Here is a 20,966-nt window from a genome sequence, read left to right as displayed (position 1 = left end):
AGTTAGCTAGTTCCCAATTAAATAAAAATGTGTTCACAAACATTAACCCCTTATTTATTTTTTATCTTGTGTGGAATTGTTTCACTGACTCCATTATCCACAAGGTAACTGTCAACTTGTCAGTCAGCAATGGACACTGGAGGTGAAAGAATCTACATCATAAGTATCAATTTGATGTTAATGAACATAAACCCCTAATTCTTCTTGTGTGGAATGTTTTCACTGACTCTGTCTTTGCATTATTCACAGGGTAACTGTCAACATGTGAGTCTGAAAATGGACATTGGAGGTGAAGGAATCTGCATTGGAAAACTGGTTGAATTAACGTTGTTTCCATGTCATTTCAACAAAAAATGTAATGTGATGATGTTGAATAAATGTGGGAAACTGATTGGATTTGCAAAAAGTAATCAATGTAGGGTAATTTCAAGTTTTAACCTAAATCCAATGACATGTTGAATTTTTGTTGATTTCACGGTGAATTCACGTTAGTTGACAACTCAGCCAAATGTAAAATCAAAACTAGATGTGGAAATGACATCTGTACCCAGTGGGAATTTGAGAGCAAAAAATATACACTGCTCAAAAAAATAAAGGGAACACTTAAACAACACAATGTAACTCCAAGTCAATCACACTTCTGTGAAATCAAACTGTCCACTTAGGAAGCAACACTGATTGACAATACATTTCACATGCTGTTGTGCAAATGGAATAGACAACAGGTGGAAAGAAAAATTTGGGTATCCCCAAGGTTTTACTCAACCCTGATTGGTTCAGTTTAGTTTAATAATAATAACCAAATCACTTCAATCATGTGACTTGTGTCCCATGTGATGAAGTAATACAGTGCATTCGGAAAGTATTCAGACTCCTTAACTTTTTCCACATTTTCTTACGTAACAGCCTTATTCTAAAATTGATTCAATTGTTTTTTTCCTCTTCAATCTACACATCATTTCCAAGATGGCGTAGCAGTCAGACGTCTTTGTCTTCATCTTGTCGTGTCCCGTGTATATATCTTTTTTCTTCGCATATATTTATTTTTCTTTTTATTAACCTCAACTTCAACATACTCTTCTGCAATCCGCCTCACCCAATGTGGTATGGATCTGCTATTTTCTTTACCTTTGAACCGGAACCCCCAACAGAAGCTAGCCAGCTAACTAGCTACTAGCTAGTAGTCAGCTAGCCACTGCTAGCGGTCATCAGCTAACCTTTAGCCCGGACAGCTCTTGCCAGTCTGCACAGCGTGATTCAAACCAGAGCAAATCGGACTTATTTTTCTCCATATCTCCAGATTCCTACCGCAAGCTCTGAACCTTTTCACCTGGATCATCGCAGCTAGCTAGCTGCTATCCGAGTGGCCACTCCTCGCTATCGTCTCTGTCGCGAAGCAAGAACCAATTAGCCTGGAGCTAGCCTTTGCTAGGCCTATCTCCCGGCTAGCCGAAGAGGTCCATCAGCCACTCCTTGGGCTACCTATTTTGTCAATTGGCCTGGACCCCTTTTACTGCTGACACGGAGCCCTGCCGATCCATCACGACTGGACTACCGACGTAATCTGCCCAAGGGTTTTTTTCAACTGGCTCCTCCGTCGCGACGTCCCGTGAATGCCCATCTGCTAGCCTGCTAGCCACGGCCTGCTAGCTGTCTAGAGCATATCGGACTGTTAGCTGAAGAGGCCCATTGAACAAATACTTTGGCCACTATAGCAATTTTGCCAATTGGCCTGGACCCTTTTACCACACGGAGCCCTGCTGATCCATCATGACTGGTCTGCCGACGTAACAGCACGAGGGGGCTACAACAGACTTCTTCCGTCACGACGTCCTTCTAAGGCCCTTCTGCTAGCTTGCTATCCCTGGCCCGCTAGCTGTCCGAATCGCCGTGTCTCCAGCCTGCCGAGCTTCTCACTGGACCCCTATGATCACTCGGCTACGCATGCCTCTCCCTAATGTCAATATGCCTTGTCCATTGCTGTTTTGGTTAGTGATTATTGCCTTATTTCACTGTAGAACCTCTAGCCCTGCTCAATACGCCTTAGCTAACCCTTTAGTTCCACCTCCCACACATGCGGTGACCTCACCTGGTTTAATGATGTTTCTAGAGACAATATATCTCTCATCGTCACTCAATGCATAGGTTTACCACCACTGTATTCACATCCTACTATACCTTTGTCCGTACATTATGCCTTAAATCTATTCTACCATGCCCAGAAACCTGCTCCTTTTACTCTCTGTTCCGAACGTACTAGACAACCAGTTCTTTTAGCCTTTAGCTGTACCCTTATCCTACTCCTCCTCTGTTCCTCTGGTGATGTAGAGGTTAATGCAGGCCCTACAGTGACTAGGTCCACTTCCATTCCCCAGGCGCTCTCATTTGTTGACTTCTGTAACCGTAAAAGCCTTGGTTTTATGCATGTTAACATTAGAAGCCTCCTCCCTAAGTTTGTTTTATTCACTGGTTTAGCACACTCTGCCAACCCGGATGTCCTAGCCATGTCTGAATCCTGGCTTAGGAAGACCATCAAAAACCCAGACATTTCCATCTCTAACTATACCATTTTCTGACAAGATAGACCTGCCAAAGGGGGCGGAGTTGCAATCTACTGCAGAGATAGCCTGCAGAGTTATGTCTTACTGTCCAGGTCTGTGCCCAAACAATTTGAGCTTCTACTTTTAAAAATCCACTTTTCCAGAAACAAGTCTCTCACCGTTGCCGCTTGCTATAGACCACCTTCTGCCCCCAGCAGTGCCCTGGACACCATATTTGAATTGATTGCCCCCCATCTATCTTCAGAGCTCGTGCTGTTAGGTGACCTAAACTGGGACATGCTTAACACCCCGGCCATCCTACAATCTAAGTTTAATGCCCTCAATCTCACACAAATTATCAATGAACTTACCAGGTACAACCCCAAATCCGTAAACAGCAGGTATATTTCACTGGTCACCCACAAAGCCAATTCCTCCTTTGGCCGCCTTTCCTTCCAGTTCTCTGCTGCCAATGACTGGAACGAACTGAAAAGAATCACTGAAGCTGGAGACTCATATCTCCCTCACTAAATTTAAGCACCAGCTGTCAGAGCAGCTCACAGATCACTGCACCTGTACATAGCCCATCCAACTACCTCATCCCCATACTGTTATTTATTTTATTTATTTTGCTCCTTTGCACCCCAGTATCTCTACTTGCACACTCATCTTCTGCACATCTATCACTCCAGTGTTTAATTGCTATATTGTAATTATTTCGCAACTATGGCCTATTTATTGCCTTACCCCCTTATCCTACCTCATTTGCACACACTGTATATAGACTTTTTCTATTGTATTATTGACTGTATGTTTGTTTATTCCATGTGTAACATCGTGTTGGTGTTTGTGTCGCACTGCTTTGCTTTATCTTGGCCAGGTCGCAGTTGTAAATGAGAACTTGTTCTCAACTAGCCTACCTGGTTAAATAAAGGTGAAATAAAAATAATAATACATATATAAAAACACACAATACCACATAATGACAAAGCAAAAACAAGTTTTTAAAATCTTAGAACATTTTTTAAAATAAAAAAAAGTAAATATCACACATTTACATAAGTACTCAGACCCTTACAAATGTGAAAAAGTCAAGGAGTCTGAAAACTTTCCAAAGGTACTGTAGGTGTTCAAGGCACCTGAAGTGTAACCTTGGTCAGTAGAACTTTACTCAATGTCCAGACTGATAGATAAGGTTGATGAATAAGGGCCTTATAAAAGAAACAGTGAACTGCAAATACACTGTAGGATATTACTGGCCTCGCTGTAAGACAACGGAATGAATCTTACGGAATAGAATTTCATGGCTTGTGTTTATTGTTGTTTTAAACATTCCTAATTAGTAATTAATCATACATCAGAAGAATAATATCATTTGTTCGCCTGCAATGCTATATTCCAACATCCCCTTACAGCGGCAAACTCTTCTCACCAATCATGGCCCTATGGCCTAGCCCGAGCGTTCAATGAGCCATGTTGTCCGACACCTCAAATAAATCATAATAAATATCAATTTCAAATCTTAATCGTTTTTACTTCAGCCTATTGGTTGAAATGAGATAGTTTTGACCTGTTTGTCAGTTTTGTCTGTAGCTAGTGATTTGTGGTCTAACGAACTGTTCCTAGCACTTACTGACCATTTGAGACAGAAGCATGAAGATTGTCTTAACCTGCGTTTTGCAGAAATACACAAGACAGTAGACCCTAACCCTAGCTCCATGTCCACACCTCAGTGCAACTCTAACCCTAGCCATAACCCTAACTTTAACCCTAGCTTCACGTCCAAGCCATAGTTCAACTCTAACCCTAGTCATAGCCATAGCCCTAATCCTAACCCTAGCTTTATGTCTACACTCCGACTCAATCCTAACCCTAACCACAACTTTAACCCTTATGTTCAACCCTGGCTCAACCCTAATCCTAGCCATTACCCTATCCCTAACCCATCTAAATAGAACTCCCTTACCTATGAATCCTCAATCGAACCACTGGTTGTAACCAGCATGAAAATGAAAACAAGAAGCTAATCAAACATCCAAGGACACACAATCACTAAACAACTTTGGTGTGAGCTCAGAGACCGTCTTTGGGGGTTGATGTAGGGCTTATAACTGAGTTATAATTATAGATGTATGAAGATCCATCAGGTAGCCAGTCCCATTAGTGTTGGGGACATGGACAGAACTGAAGGACTGCTCATTAATCAGCTGGACCCTGATGAAGACCTGCCCTTCCTTCCTCCTAACATCATTAATACACATCACACACTCTCAGCAATATCGAACATTACACTACTCATCTGTTATAATGTCATACGCACATCATGCCACGGCAGGACAACGCAAGCACAGAGCACACACTATATTGATGAAAGTGTACATGGATGTCACGTAGAGGCAGTCACATACAATACACATGTGCACAAACACAAGCTTGCAAAATATACACACACGCACACCCACACCCACACACACACACACACACACACACACACACACACACACACACACACACACAGATTTTAAATACTTTATTTGAATCCGCAAATCACGTTACATCATAAAGGATTCAAACATTTCAAAGGTCATTGATGCTAGGACACTTAAGGAAACAAACAGCTTGTTTCCATAAGTGTCCTAGCATAACGGCTGAAACAGAGCAGTAGCTTCTCCTCCACACAGCTAGGTTGCCCATAACGGCTGAAACAGAGTTGTTTTGCTCTACTCTTAAGCAGGCTTGCAATCTGAAGGCCACGTACCGTAAGCCTATGTACGTGTCCCAGACTGACAAATATCAATGCCACCAACTTGCATCTGTATCCCAGGCCGACTAGGTGTGATATGAGGGGCTTGTCAGATTAGGCCTGCTCCTTGTAACTATCAAAAGAGCAGCCCACTTCCCTCCACAACAACAATATCTGGCTTATTCGGCATACAAGAAAACATGTTATCATGAACATCAAAAACATCAAACTAGCCTCCTGAATGTTTGTGTATGTGTGCTGTTGGTGAGCCCCCCCCCCCCCCCCCCCCCCCCCACAAACACACACACACACACACACAAACACACCATATGTTTTACTATCCTTGTGGGGACCTAAAATTTATTTCCATTGAAATCCTATTTTCCATAACCCCTAACTGTACACATAACACTAACCTTAACCTCAACCCTAACCCTAAGCCTAACATTAACCACTAATCCTACCCTTAAACCTAACCCAAAATCTAAACCTTAAACCCTAACTCCTAACAGGGTTAACCTAACCCCTAAACCTAGATCGAACCCCTCGTGGGGATGAGGGAAATGTCTCCAGGAGGGAGAATTTTCCTTCTTTTACTATCGCTATGGGGACTTTTGGGGATTTGCCGTACACACACACATAATATTTCTTGACTGCAGTGAATGCAGAGGAGCCGACATCGGAAAACTCCAGAGATCCAGAGGGGGCGCTATTAGACTGTTTTTTGAGGGGGTCTTAAACTTCTACTTCTATGACGAGGCCCATTTGGTTGGGATTAGGTCAAGGGGCATGCAATATATAACAAACTATATACATGATCAACTTTTAGCATTGTGTACTAGTACTATTGGCAACAGTTACATGAACCAGAACCAAACATAAGTGGAAAACAAAAAACAACTGTACTTTCATGGTCTGCTGGAAGCAGTGACAAGATTGTGTTGCAAGATTGTGTTGCATCGATACCAGAGTAACATCCTACTGGGCACAGACGTCATTTCAACGCCTAGTTTTGAGTTGTCAAGTAACATGAATCCAACGTGAAGAAAAAAAACTCAAATGTCAACATGTCATTGGATTTAGGTTAAAAGTTGGGTGAAAAAAAAATACAATTCCCTTACCTTGATGACTTTTTGCAAATTCAATCAGTTTTCCACGTTGGATTCAATGTCATCACTTTGACTTGTTTTGTTGAAATGACGCGTAAACAACGTTAATTCAACCAGTTTTTGCCCAGTGGGATAGAGTAACATTTGGAACATGATATTTTTTAATAACTATTAATGTAATGACTTGCAGTTCTATAGGACTAATCAGAACAATTTGAGAGGATATGACTGATGCTGTCAGTCTGGTTTTGATAACCAAAGTCTAACACAGGGAATTGTGGTTGAGATTTCCCACACATTGTCCCATCTAACAGCTCTTCTGGTTTCCAGGCAGCAAATAACGTCTGTCTGAAACTATGCACTTATTTTACAATCACATCAATCTTTATTGTTATGGAGAAATGTCTTATCACTCAACTATGAACATGGGAGGCAAGCTAACAGATGATGTCATCATGCAAGCTTACTTTTTGTTTTGCAACTTTGAGAAGCAGTAGTACTAGTGACTATTCATTCAACAATAAGATATATTTTTGCGTCACCACTTTTTGCATCACCAAGCAGCTTGAAACACGTGTCATACTCTCAGAACACTCTGGTGCTGTGTCCATGAAATGCTATTTTTTTATTAGGCTACCCCTCATGTGCCTGTGGAGAGGTTGTGCTTGCCAGATGTGTCATATGTATAGAATCAGATCGGGTATATACAGTGTGTGTGTGTGTGTGTGTGTGTGTGTGTGTGAAGTGTGTTGTGCTTGCAGCTCCATGCACTGGCCTGCTTTTTTATTCTGTCATGTTTCAACAAAGACATGTCTCTCACCTCATTCACCCAATGACCCCTTCACACCATACATACCGTCTTTCCCTCTTGGGATTTGTCACAGTGAGAGATACCACAACGCAAAATACGATGGGTGTTTTTCCTGCTGTAGCATTTAGGAATATATAATTCAACCCAAAAACATGATGATGCTCATTTAATTCCATTACAGCCATGTTAGTAGATTTACCTCCAGGGCAATACTAACCATTAAAGTCCCCAACTCAGATCCGTGTTTATGGTGTTGAATTGGGATCGGGCTGTAGTGGAACACGTTGCTTCCCCTTCTAGTAGTGGACGATATCCAGGCAGTTAGTCCGTCGTCTAGACTACCCCTGTTAGGTGGAGGCTGGAGCAGTAGAGGATCAATGTGGAGATCGATGGAGTCCAAGGGAGTTTTAATAGGCCTGTTACTGCTCCACGGCTGAACCATACACACGCACACACAGAGAGAGCGGGGCTCAGCAGACAGGGGGTATGGATGTCACACACACTTGGTTATTTATTTACACTTGTCTCCAAAATACACTGCAACAGTCTATACCACTATAGTTCGCGTGAAGACATGAGTTTCTAAGGATAGGGTATTGAAAAAAACTGTTTTGAATAGATTGTCACAAGGCAGTGTGGCAATTGACGTCTGACTCCAGAGGTAACATCATTTTTTTGTGGTTTTCTCTTTGGTTTTCTCTTTGGTTCCTTACTCCGGATCTCTAAAAATAAGACTATGATATTCTCAGATCAGACATACCATGGAAGGAAAAAAAATCGATGGTTCTTTCTAGAAATAAAGGGGCCAATGTGTGACATCGTGGGGTCAACATTTCAAAATGATATACATTTAAATGTTATTTTCTTGCAGCTTCACATGTGTAGTTGCAGGGAAAATAGTCTAGATAGGCACAATGAGACCTTAACTCCACCTAGCAACAACAAAACATCTACATGTCATTCAAAACGTCGTTGCCATGCCTAGTAAACATCCAATTATTGCTTTGTCTTTTTTCCCTTCACTCCTTGCCTCTCCTTGAAAGTGCATTGGAGCCCGAGGGGAGAAACCTTCCCTCGCCTCCCCAATGTGCTTTGAGAGGGATTTGAGGAAACAAGGGGAGAATCTCAATTGCATTTTCTTTCATTCCTCACATCCTCTCTCCTCTCAAACCCATTGGATAAGAAAATAAGAGGGGCGGGACCTCTGAACTTCTCATCCAATGGGTTTTAAGAAAGAGACGAGGAGAGAGGATGTGAAGAATCAAAGAAATGCAATAGAGATTCTCCGAAGGACAGAGGAAGCGTTAACATTTTTAGACAGTGATAGACTGACTGACTGAGCTACCATAATACCCATGGTCTGTCCAGAAACAACCCCTAGCCCCTACTGCCCAGAGTCTAGACACTTGTGGAGATCTGAGAGGGATGGATGGCTGGTGAGATGATGAGAGTGCCACCTTACCCTCTAATAGGTTTGGTGGAATTCTTGCAGTATTGCATCTCCACAAGTGTCTAGGGGTTGGGGCTAGGGGTTGGGGCTAGGGGTTGCTTCTGGACACTGCCCCACAGCCCGTTGGGTGTGTGGGGAACCTACAGCATGACACTTGAAGCATTGGTTGGATGTTTCATTCCATTACTATACACACACAGATTTGCACCAATGTAAGCTGTAAAAAATATATATACAGTGGGGTAAAAAAGTATTTGATGCCCTGCTGATTTTGTACGTTTGCCCACTTACAAAGAAATTATCAGTCTATAATTTTAATAGTAGGTTCATTTGAACAGTGAGAGACAGAATAACAACAAAAAAATCCAGAAAAACGCATGTCAAAAATGTTATAAAATGATTTGCATTTTAATGAGGGAAATAAGTATTTGACCCCTCTGCAAAACATGATTTAATACTTGGTGGCAAAACCCTTGTTGGCAATCACAAAGGTCAGACGTTTCTTGTAGTTGGCCACCAGGTTTGCACACATCTCAGGAGGGATTTTTTCCCACTCCTCTTTGCAGATCTTCTCCAAGTCATTAAGGTTTCGAGGCTGATGTTTGGCAACTCGAACCTTCAGCTCCCTCCACAGATTTTCTATGGGATTAAGGTCTGGAGACTGGCTAGGCCACTCCAGAACCTTAATGTGCTTCTTCTTGAGCCTCTCCTTTGTTGCCTTGGCCGTGTGTTTTGAGTCATTGTCATACTGGAATACCCATCCACGACCCATTTTCAATGCCCTGGCTGAGGGAAGGAGGTTCTCACCCAAGATTTGACAGTACATGGCCCCGTCAAATGATGCGGTGAAGTTGTCCTGTCCCCTTAGCAGAAAAACACCCCCAAAGCATAATGTTTCCACCTCCATGTTTGACGGTAGAGATGGTGTTCTTGGGGTCATAGGCAGCATTCCTCCTCCTCCAAACACGGCAAGTTGAGTTGATGTCAAAGAGATCCATTTTGGTCTCATCTGACCACAACACTTTCACCAGTTGTCCTCTGAGTCATTCAGATGTTCATTGGCAAACTTCAGACGGGCATGTATATGTATTCTTGAGCAGGGGGACCTTGCAGGCGCTGCAGGATTTCAGTCCTTCATGGCGTAGTGTGTTACCAATTGTTTTCTTGGTGACTATGGTCCCAGCTGCCTTGAGATCATTGACAAGATCCTCCCGTGTAGTTCTGGGCTGATTCCTCACCGTTCTCATGATCATTGCAACTCCACGAGGTGAGATCTTGCATGGAGCCCCAGCCCGAGGGAAATTGAGAGTTCTTTCGTGTTTCTTCCATTTGCGAATAATCGCACCAACTGTTGTCACCTTCTCACCAAGCTGCTTGGCGATGGTCTTGTGGCCCATTCCAGCCCTGTGTAGGTCTACAATCTTGTCCCTGACATCCTTGGAGAGCTCTTTGGTCTTGGCCATGGTGGAGAGTTTGGAATCTGATTGATTGATTGCTTCTGTGGACAGGGGTCTTTTATACAGGTAACACGCTGAGATTAGGAGCACTCCCTTTAAGAGTGTGCTCCTAATCTCAGCTCGTTACCTGTATAAAAGACACCTGGGAGCCAGAAATCTTTCTGTTTGAGAGGGGGTCAAATACTTATTTCCCTCATTAAAATGCAAATCAAGGACATTAAGAGACTTGTCCTAAAGCCACTCCTGCGTTGTCTTGGCTGTGGGCTTAGGATCGTTGTCCTGTTGGAAGGTGAACCTCGACCCAGTCTGAGGTCCTCAGAGCTCTGGAGCATGTTTTCATCAAGGATCTCTCTGTACTTTGCTCCGTTCATCGTCCCTCAATCCTGACTAGTCTCCCAGTCCCTGCCACTGAAAAACATCCCCACAGCATGGTGCTGCCACCACCATGCTTCACCGTAGGGATGGTGCCAGATTTCCTCCAGACGTGAAGTTTGGTATTCAGGCAAAAGAGTTCAATCTTGGTTTCATCAGACCAATGAATCTTATTTCTCATGGTCTGAGAGTCTTTAGGTGCCTTTTGGCAAACTCCAAGTGGGCTGTCATGTTATTTTTACTGAGGAGTGTCTTCTCTCTGGCCACTCTACCATAAAGGCCTGATTGCTGGAGTGCTGCAGAGATGGTTGTCTTTCTGGAAGATTCTCCCATCTCCACAGAGGAACTCTGGAGCTCTGTCAGAGTGAACATCGGGTTCTTGGTCACCTCCCTGACCAAGGCCCTTCTCTCCCGATTGTTCAGTTTGGCCGGGTGGCCAGCTCTAGGAAGAGTCTTGGTGGTTCCAAACTTCTTCCATTTAAGAATGATGGAGGCCACTGTGTTCTTGAGGACCTTCAACGCTGCAGAACATGGCCCCATTAACATCGACGGGGCTGAAGTGGAGCGGGTCGAGAGTTTCAAGTTACTTGGTGTCCACATCACCAATGAAATATCATGGCCCAAACACACCAAGACAGTTGCGAAAAGGGCATGACAACACCTTTTCCCCCTCAGATCCTCAAGAAGTTCTATAACTGCACCATCAAGGGCATCCTGACCGGTTGCATCACCGCCTGGTTTCTCTCTGCTACCGCACGGCATCCAAAAGTCTAGGATCAAAAGATTTCTTAACCTCTTACGACACCAATTGCATAGGGGCAGTATTGTCACTTTTGGATGAAATACGTGCCCATATTAAACTGCCTCCTACTCAAACTCAGAAGCTAGGATATGCATAGTATTAGTAGATTTGGATAGAAAACACTCTGAAATTTCTAAAACTGTTTGAGTGATGTCTGTGAGTATAACAGAACTCATATGGCAGGCAAAAATCCGAGAAAAATTCTACCAGGAAGTGGAAATCTGATGCGTGGAATCTTTCTAAGTCATTGCCTATTGAACACACAGTGACTAAGGATTCATTTAGCACTTCCTAAGGCTTCCACTAGATGTCAACAGTCTTTAGAAAGTTGTTTGAGGCGTCTATGATGAACAGAGAGCGAACAAAAAGGTGGGGAAGTTGTTGACTCAGGGAAGGTGTAACGGCCGTCGTTGAAGAAAGAAGGGGACCAAGGCGCAGCGGGTTGCGTGCTCATCATTGTTTTATTTAATTAAAGTGAACACGAAAACAAGAAACAAAGAACGACAGACCAACAGTTTCACAGGCTATAATAACAGCAGTGCAAAATACAACTACCCACAATCAAACAGGTGAAAACAAGCTCCCTAAATATGACTCTCAATCAGGAACAACGATGTACAGCTGTTCCTGATTGAGAGCCACACCAAGCCAACAAAGAAATACACAAACTAGAAAAACCTACAACACCAACACCAGAACATATACCAAAAACCCCGGAACACATAAATACAATACCCCTCTACATACACATAATCCCCAAACCATATAAAACAAATACCCTCTGCCACGTCCTGACCAAACTACAATAACAAAATACCCCTATTACTGGTCAGGACGTGACAGAAGGACATCAGTTCATTGGCGCGCATTCACGTGAGGAGGTAGCTGTGTTCCAAAATGATTTTCAAGACATTGCAATCGTCCAGTTGGAATATTATTGAAGTTCTAAGTGAAAAAGGTCCTAAAGATGTACAACGTTTGACATGTTTGAACGAATGTAAATATAACTTTTTTTACTTTTAGTCGTGACATTTTCCGCGTACTTCCTACATTTGGAGTAGCTAATTGAATGCGCTAACAACAAGGAGCTAATTGGACATAAATGATGGACTTTATCGAACAAAACCACATTTATTGTGGACCTGGGATTCCTGGAAGTGCCTTCTGATGAAGATCATCAAAGGTAAGTGAATATTTCTAATGCTATTTAATGATTTTAGATGACTCCAAAATGGCGGGTATCTGTATAGCCTAGTGTATTTTTCTGAGCGCAGTACTCAGATTATTGCAAAGTGTGCTTTCCTCTTGAAGCTTTTTTGAAATCTGTCACCGCGGCTGCATAAAGGAGATGTTCATCTATAAATATTTGAATAACAGTTTAATATTTTATCAACGTTTATGACAAGTATTTTTGTAAATTGTTGTGCTGATTCACCGGCAGTATTGGAGGCAAAATATTTTCTGAACGTCATGCGCCAATGTAAAATGCTGCTTTTGGATATAAATATGCATGTATTGTGTAACATGATGTCCTAGGAGTGTCATCTGATGAAGATCGTCAAACGTTAATGTTCATTTAGCTGTGTTTTGGGTATTTGTGATGCATCTAGTTGCTTGGAAAATGGCTGTGTGGTTATTTGTGTCTATGTACTCTCCTAACATAATCTAATGTTTTGCTTTCGCTGTAAAGCCTTTTTGAAATCGGACAACGTGGTTCGATTCAAGAGAAGTGTATCTTTAAAATGGTGTAATATAGTCAATTGTTTGAGAAATTTAAATGATTTGATTTGTGGTTTTTCACTGGCTATTGTCAAACTTGTCGTATGAAGTTTTTACAGCTTCTACCCCCAACCCATAAGACTGCTGAACAATTAATCAAATGGCCACCCGGACTATTTACATTGCTGCTACTCGCTGTTTATTATCTTTGCATAGTCACTTTACAAAATACCTCGACTAACCTGTACCTCCGCACATTGACTCTGTACCGGTACCCCCTGCATATAGCCTCATTATTGTTATGTTATTTTCTTGTGTAACTTTTTTGAGTAAATATTTTCTTAACTCTATTTCTTGAACTGCATTGTTGGTTAAGGGCTTGTAAGTAAGCATTTCACGGTAAGGTCTACCTGTTGTATTCGGCGCATGTGACAATTTCTTTTTTATTTTAAATGTTTTGGTACCCTTCCCCAGATCTGTGCCTCGACCCAATCCTGTCTCGGAGCTCTATGGACAATTCCTTCAAACTCATGGCTTGGTTTTTGCTCTGACGTGCACTGTCAATAAACTGAATTTACCACAGGTGGACTTCAATCAACTTGAAACATTTCAAGGATGATCAATGGAAACAGTATGCACCTGAGCTCAATTTCGAGTCTCATAGCAAAGGGTCTGAATACTTATGTAAATAAGGGAGAAGATGGCGCTGGAGGGGAGGGCTGCTGTTTTATAGTTTGAACCAACCGTGCTATCTTGTGTGTTAAAAAAAAAAAATAATAACTTATTTTGTACAGATTATTGTTGCTGCTACCATCTCTTATGACTGAAAAGAGCTTCTGGAAATCAAAACAGCGATTACTCGCCTTGAACTGGACGAAGAATTTCTCTTTAATGAGTCGGACGAGAAGGATTTCCTCCAGACACCCGAACAGACGGAAGAGGTATCGCGGAAAGAGATCGGGGTGCCTTGTGAGGATCTGCCGACGAGTGGCTAATCTGCCTTTGCCATGCATACTACTGGCCAACGTACAATCGCTAGATAATAAATTGGATGAACTAAAAGCACGTATATCTTACCAACGGAACATTAAAAACTGTAATATCTTATGTTTCACCGAGTCGTGGCTAAATGACGACATGAATAACATACAGCTGGTGGGTTATACACTGTATCGGCAGGATAGAACTGCAGCCTCTGGTAAGACAAAGGGTGGAGGAGGTCTATGTATATTTGTGAACAACAGCGGGTGCACGATATCCAAGGAAGTCTCGAGGTTTTGCTTGCCTGAGTATCTCATGATAAGCTGTAGACCACATTATCTACCTAGAGAGTTTTCATCTGTATTTTTTGTAGCTTTCTACATACCACCACAGACCGATGCTGGCACTAAGACCGCACTCAATGGGCTGTATACCGCCATCAGCAAACAGGAAAGTGCTCATCCAGAGGTGGCGCTCCTAGTGGCCGTCGACTTTAATGCAGGGAAATTTTAATCCATTTTACCTCACTTCTACCAGCATGTTAAATATGCAACCAGAGGGAAAGAAACTCTAGACCACCTTTATTCCACACACAGAGACACGTACAAAGCTCTCCCTCGCCCTCCATTTGGCAAATCTGACCATAATTCTATCCTCCTGATTCCTGCTTACAAGCAAAAATGAAAGCAGGAAGCACCAGTGACTCTGTCAATAAAAAAGTGGTCAGATGAAGCAGATGCTAAGCTACAGGACTGTTTTGCTAGCACAGACTGGAATATGTTCCGGGATTCTTCTGATGGCATTGAGGAGTACACCACATCAGTCACTGGCTTCATCAATAAGTGCATCGATGACGTCATCTCCACTGTGACTGTACGTACATACCCCAACCAGAAGCCATGGATTACAGGCAACATCCGCACTGACCTAAAGGCTAGAGCTGCCGCTTTCAAGGAGCAAGCCTCTAACCCGGAATCTTATAAGAAATCCCGCTATGCTCTCCAACGAACCATCAAACAGGCAAAGCGTCAATACAGGACTAAGATCAATTCGTACTACACCAGCTCCAATGCTCGTCGGATGTGGCAGGGCTTGCAAACTATTACAGACTACAAAGGGAAGCACAACCGAGAGCTGCCCAGTGACACAAGCCTACCAGACGAGCTAAATTAATTCTATGCTCGCTTCGAGGCAAGTAACACTGAAACGTGCATGAGAGCACCAGCCGTTCCGGACGACTGTGTGATCACGCTCTCTGCAGCTGATGTGAGTAAGACCTTTAAACAGGTCAACATTCACAAGGCCACAGGGCCAGACGGATTATCAGGACGTGTACTGTGAGCGTACGCTGACCAACTGGCAAGTGTCTTCACTGACATTTTCCACTTCTCCCTGTCTGAGTCTGTAATGCCAACATGTTTCAAGCAATCCACCATACTCCCTGTGCCCAAGAACACTAAGGTAACCTGCCTAAATGACTAATGACCCGTAGCACTCACGTCTGTAGCCATGAAGTGCTTTGAAAGGCTGGTCATGGCTCACATCAACACCATTATCCCATTATCCCAGAAACCCTAGACCAACTCCAATTTGCATACCGCCCCAACAGATCCACAGATGATACAATTTCTATTGCACTCCACACTGCCCTTTCACACCTGGACAAAAGGAACACCTTTCTTAAAACTGCATTATTGGTTAAGGGCTTGTAAGTAAGAATTTCACTGTAAGGTGAAATTTGTTGTATTCGGCGCATGTGACAAATAACATTTGATTTGATTTATTTCTGTTTTTCTTTTTATACATTTGCAAACATTTCTAAAAACATGTTTTCACTTGTCATTATGGTGTATTGTGTGTAGATTTCTGAAGGAAAAAATGAATTTATTCAATTTTAGAATAAGGCTGTAACGTAACGTAAAGTCAAGGAGTCTGAATACTTTCCGAATGCACTGTATACTGTACTTCCATTCATTTTTTTAACTGGTACCAGGCTACCTTCAGACTTGTCTTGTGAGGCTTGTGGGTGTCCTAGAGCAAAAGGGAGAACACCGACATGTACTTGTTCATGGGAGTCTCACCTTTCCATAGAGGGGTCATATTAGTGTGGAGCCCAAACTATTCAGTCGCTACAGACAGAAGTTGACAGATCGGCAGTACTTCCGCCAGATGAGTCCTATGACGCTTGTGGAGGACACAGTAAAACGGAGAACACAATCGTGTTCGTGAGTGTCTCATCATTCCATAGAGGGGTCATAATTTCTAGGCCAAACCAACTTGGACCCTACAGAGGTTTTCGTGAGAAGACCGATTTTTGTCTCCTGGTCTGACAAACACGGTGGATTGAGACGCAGCCCATGCAAAAAAACATATCTCTAGCTTAAACAGACACATTTTTATGGGAATTTTTGTATTATGCTAACTAGATTTCTACGGAGGCATGGACATCGACTACATTTTTCGTTTTTTATGTGACTCTGTACAGCCTATGCCAATGTCCACTTTAGGTATAATGCCAGGAGCAGCTTTTGGATTTGACAGCTCTAATGCAATTCCACCTCCGACACCACCAAAACAACCGCTATGTGGATGTCGGTTAAAGCAGATCTGATTGAATAGAGCCCTTAGTATATGATATAACAACAAATAACAGCATAAATATAATGAAAGAAAGGTAGTGTTTTATGTCACAGGATTTTTGCTAAAACTGTGAAGACTCCAAGCATGAGAAAGGGTCTAAACATTTGATTCAACTCAAAATTATATTGAATGTATATACTGTATATGTTACACCTTTACATCTTAATGTATTTATATCTTTATATCTTAATGTATTTACATGAACAAAGACAATTATTATGAATGACTTTGTAACAGAAAGGGTTCTACATGAAACCCAAAACTGTTCTTCAAAGGGTTCTCATATGGGGACAGCCGAAGAACCATTTTAGGTTCTAGATAGCATCTTTTTTTCTAAGCGCGTACCTGGGTTGCTTCCCAAATGGCACCATGTTCCCTGTATAGTGCACTACTTTTGACCTGGGCCCATAGATGCAGACCTTGATTCAGAACATGTTGGAGGCAGATGTTGCAGTGTACAGTACAGTACAGTACAGTACAGTACAGTACAGTACGTTAGGAGGGTTATAGAGTTGCAGTGTTGCATTCCTCTGGGTCTGAAAAGGATGACTGAGGTTGGGGCTGGGGAAGGTAATAATCACACAGTATAACTCACGTTAATGAACGCAGGACCTGTGGATCAACCATAAAGAATGATAGGGAGTCACTAGGGGAGCACCTCATGCGTTTGGCCTACGCTGGCAGCACTCCATGTAGTATAAATCTATGGTTGCTTGAGTTCAGGCTTGTTAGAGAGAGAGGAGGGAAAGAGAGAGGGGGAGAGCAGCAGCGATAGAGATAAACACAGAGAGAGAGAGAGAGAGAGAGAGAGAGAGAGAGAGAGAGAGAGAGAGAGAGAGAGAGAGAGAGAGAAACAGGATTTACGTCTTCCCCCAAACACAGTCAGGTCAAAACTCTCTCTGATCTTCCAGTAAGGGAAGTAAATAGCTTCTCTTCATTAAGCCAGTGGACCAGATATTGCATGCTACGGCAGTATGAACTGAGGAGAATAGAGCTGCAAATGTGCATCTTTGCTCATGTGATGCGTGCTTACAGTCATCGAATTAGAGGTAAATCTTAGACCAAGAGTTAGGATAAAATTCAATTATCTCCTGCATTTAGTTTGGTATTATTAGTATTTCCAGCAGGAGAAAAACGGTACACTTTCAACTCCCTAGCCCTCCTGGAATGTATAGTCCTCTACAGGGTAAGACACACACCATGCATGCACGCACACACACACACACACACACACACACACACACACACACACACACACACACACACACACACACACACACACACACACACACCCCCCCACACACACACTTGTAACTTCATGGTTCTCCTCTTGAGTGGCCATTCTCTCTCTCTCTTCTCCCCCTCTCTCTCTGTTCATCGGTATGCAGGCAGGGTCTGGCTGTAGCAGTGAGGGAGGTGGGGGCAGGCTGGGCTGCGCTGCTCCCTCTACATGTCTGCTAAATGACAGTAATTATTTTCCTGGGCTGCAGGCGACTCATGCATGTTTTATTTCTACCTCCACCTCCCCCATCTGCCTGGCCACGGCACACTGTGGTGAATTGAAAAACAGACGAGTTCTCCTCTCCACATCTCTCCCTATTGGGCTTCTCTAACCCTCAGTCCCTCACTGAGTTGGCCCATCCCAGTCTTTTATTTAGTAATACTGGGATGTATGGAGAAACGGACAGACGATGGCACACTCACACACGATGTGGGGAACACTCTGGCACAAAATGGCTGCCGTGCATCCTCAAGGTGGGTGCTACATATCACTGGTCGGTGAGGAGAGGTGAGTTACTCCTCTTGCAATGTAAACAGCTATGTGGAACTTCAACAGACCAAGATGCATTCTCTACCACATCAACGGTGGATCCCACTGATAAAAAGCTACACTACATGACCAAAAGTATGCGGACACCTGCTCGTCGAACATCTCATTCCAAAATCATGGTCATTAATATGGAGTTGGTCCCCCGTTTGCTGCTATAACAGCCTCCACTCTTCTGGAAAGGCTTTCCACTAGATGTTGGAACATTGCTGCGGGGATTTGCTTCCATTCAGTGACAAGAGCATTAGTGAGGTCGGGCACTGATGTTGGGCGATTAGGCCTGGCTCGTAGTCGGCGTTCCAATTCATCCCAAAGGTGTTCGATAGGGTTGAGATCAGGGCTCTGTGCAGGCCAGTCAAGTTATTCCACACTGATCTAGACAAACCATTTCTGTATGGACCTTGTTTTTGTATGGACCTTGTTTGTGCACTGGGGCATTGTCATGCTGAAACAGAAAAGGGCCTTCCCCAAACTGTTGCCACAAAGCTGGAAGCACAGAATTGTCTAGAATGTCATTGTATGCTGTAGCGTTAAGATTTCCCTTCACTGGATCTAAGGGGCCTAGCCCTAACCATAACAAACAGTCCCAGACCATTATTCCTCCTCGAACAAACTTTATAGTTGGCACTATGCATTTGGGCAGGTAGTGTTCTCCTGGCATCTGCCAAATCCAGATTCGTCCGTCGGACTGCCAGATGGTGAAGCGTGATTCATCACTCCAGAGAACTCGTTTCCACTGCTCCAGAGTCCAATGGCGACGAGCTTTAAACCACTCCAGCTGACTCTTGCCAAAGCACATGGTGATCTTAGGCATGTGTGTGACTGCTCGGCCATCGAAACCTATTTCATGAAGCTCCCGAAGAACAGTTCTTGTGCCGAAGTTGCTTCCAGAGGCAGTTTGGAACTCGGTAGTGAGTGTTGCAACCGAGGACAGATGATTTTTACGCGCTACGCGCTTCAGCACTCTGCGGTCCCATTCTGTGAGCTTGTGTGGCCTACCACTTCACGGCCAAGCCGTTGTTGCTCCAGGAAGTTTCCACTTCACAATAACAGCACTTACAGTTACCCGGAGCAGCTCTAGCAGGGTAGAAATTTGATTAATTGACTTGTTGGAAAGGTGGCATCCTATGACGGTGCCACGTTGAAAGTTACTGAGCTTTTCAGTATAGGCCATTCTACTGCCAATGTTTGTTTATGGAGATTTGCATGGCTGTGTGCTTGATTTTATACAGCTGAAATAGCCAAATCCACTAATTTGAAGGGGTGTCCACCTACTTATGGCCATGTACTGTATGTCAAAGCTAAAGGAAAGGTGCTGGACAAATACCATCCATTAAAACCGTATCTTTTTATTCATTAGCCACATCCTGTTGTGTGTCACACCGTCTTATGACAAACGGCTCATTTGGCAGGGATCTGGGGATCCCTAATACCCTAGCAGCCTTCATCAGGAACATGTGGCTGTTCTCTCCTGGGCACAATTTAGTGTCATTCATAACCGGAGGACAGGGCATTAGCCAGATGGTGCGTTGGATGGCATCTCTTTTCCGGCCATCCATTAAGACAGTGTTTGTGACATACTCTAGTCTTGTGCAACCAGCCACCCCACTTTAATCCTGGTCCTGGAGACTGGGCTGTGCCTTCTTTTGTTCTAGCCCAGCTATAACAAACCAGATTCAACTAGGCAACGAATCATCAAGCCGTTGACTAGTTGAATTCCCAAGGACTGGGCATGATTGAAGAACATTCCACCGGGCAAAAACTGGTTAATTCAACGTTGTTTCCACATCATTTCAACAATAAAAATTCAATGTGATGACGTTGAATCAACGTGGAAAACTAATTGGATTTAAAAAAAAGTCATCAATGTTAGGGAATTGTGTATTTTTTTTTACCCAACATTTAACCTAAATCCCATGACATGGTGATTCTTTATTTATTTTATTCATGTTTGTTGACAACTCAACCAAATGTAAATCAAAACTAGACGTTGTACTGATGTCTGTCCCCAGTGGGAATGTTCTGCTGTGAATGGTTTTACTGCGTTGCTCAGTGTTTCCTTTGGATTTTGCATATGAAGCGGGCACAATAGTACCCATATACATCAACATGCAGGTAAACGAGGTAAAGTTATATAAACAATCGTTGAAATTGGTTAAATCCAAACAAGCTCTTGAGCTTTATAATAATCTCTGTCATTTGATTCCTGAATAGACCTCCCTGTGTATTTCTTTTTGTTTTGCAATTTAATTTTAATAAAAGTTTGCTCAGTCTTTTATTTAAATAAATGTTATTTCTGTATGTGAATTATGCCTGTTAGATGTATTTAAAACATGCAGGGCAGCCAGCACTGACATTTCAATAATCAAAGAAAGGTTATTGAAGGGAATGAAATCAAAATAATATGAAATGTAATACCATCAATTCAAATGTTTAAAGGGATACCTCAGGATTTTGTCAATGAGACCCTTTATCTATGGGTAACTAGACTTCCAGTCATTTGAACTGCACTGT

The sequence above is a fragment of the Salmo salar genome, chromosome 24 (genome assembly GCF_965601325.2).
Source record: "Salmo salar chromosome 24, fSalSal1, whole genome shotgun sequence".
NCBI lineage: Eukaryota > Metazoa > Chordata > Actinopteri > Salmoniformes > Salmonidae > Salmo > Salmo salar.
The sequence above is the reverse complement of the archived record's forward strand: the minus strand, read 5'-3'. Positions refer to the sequence as shown.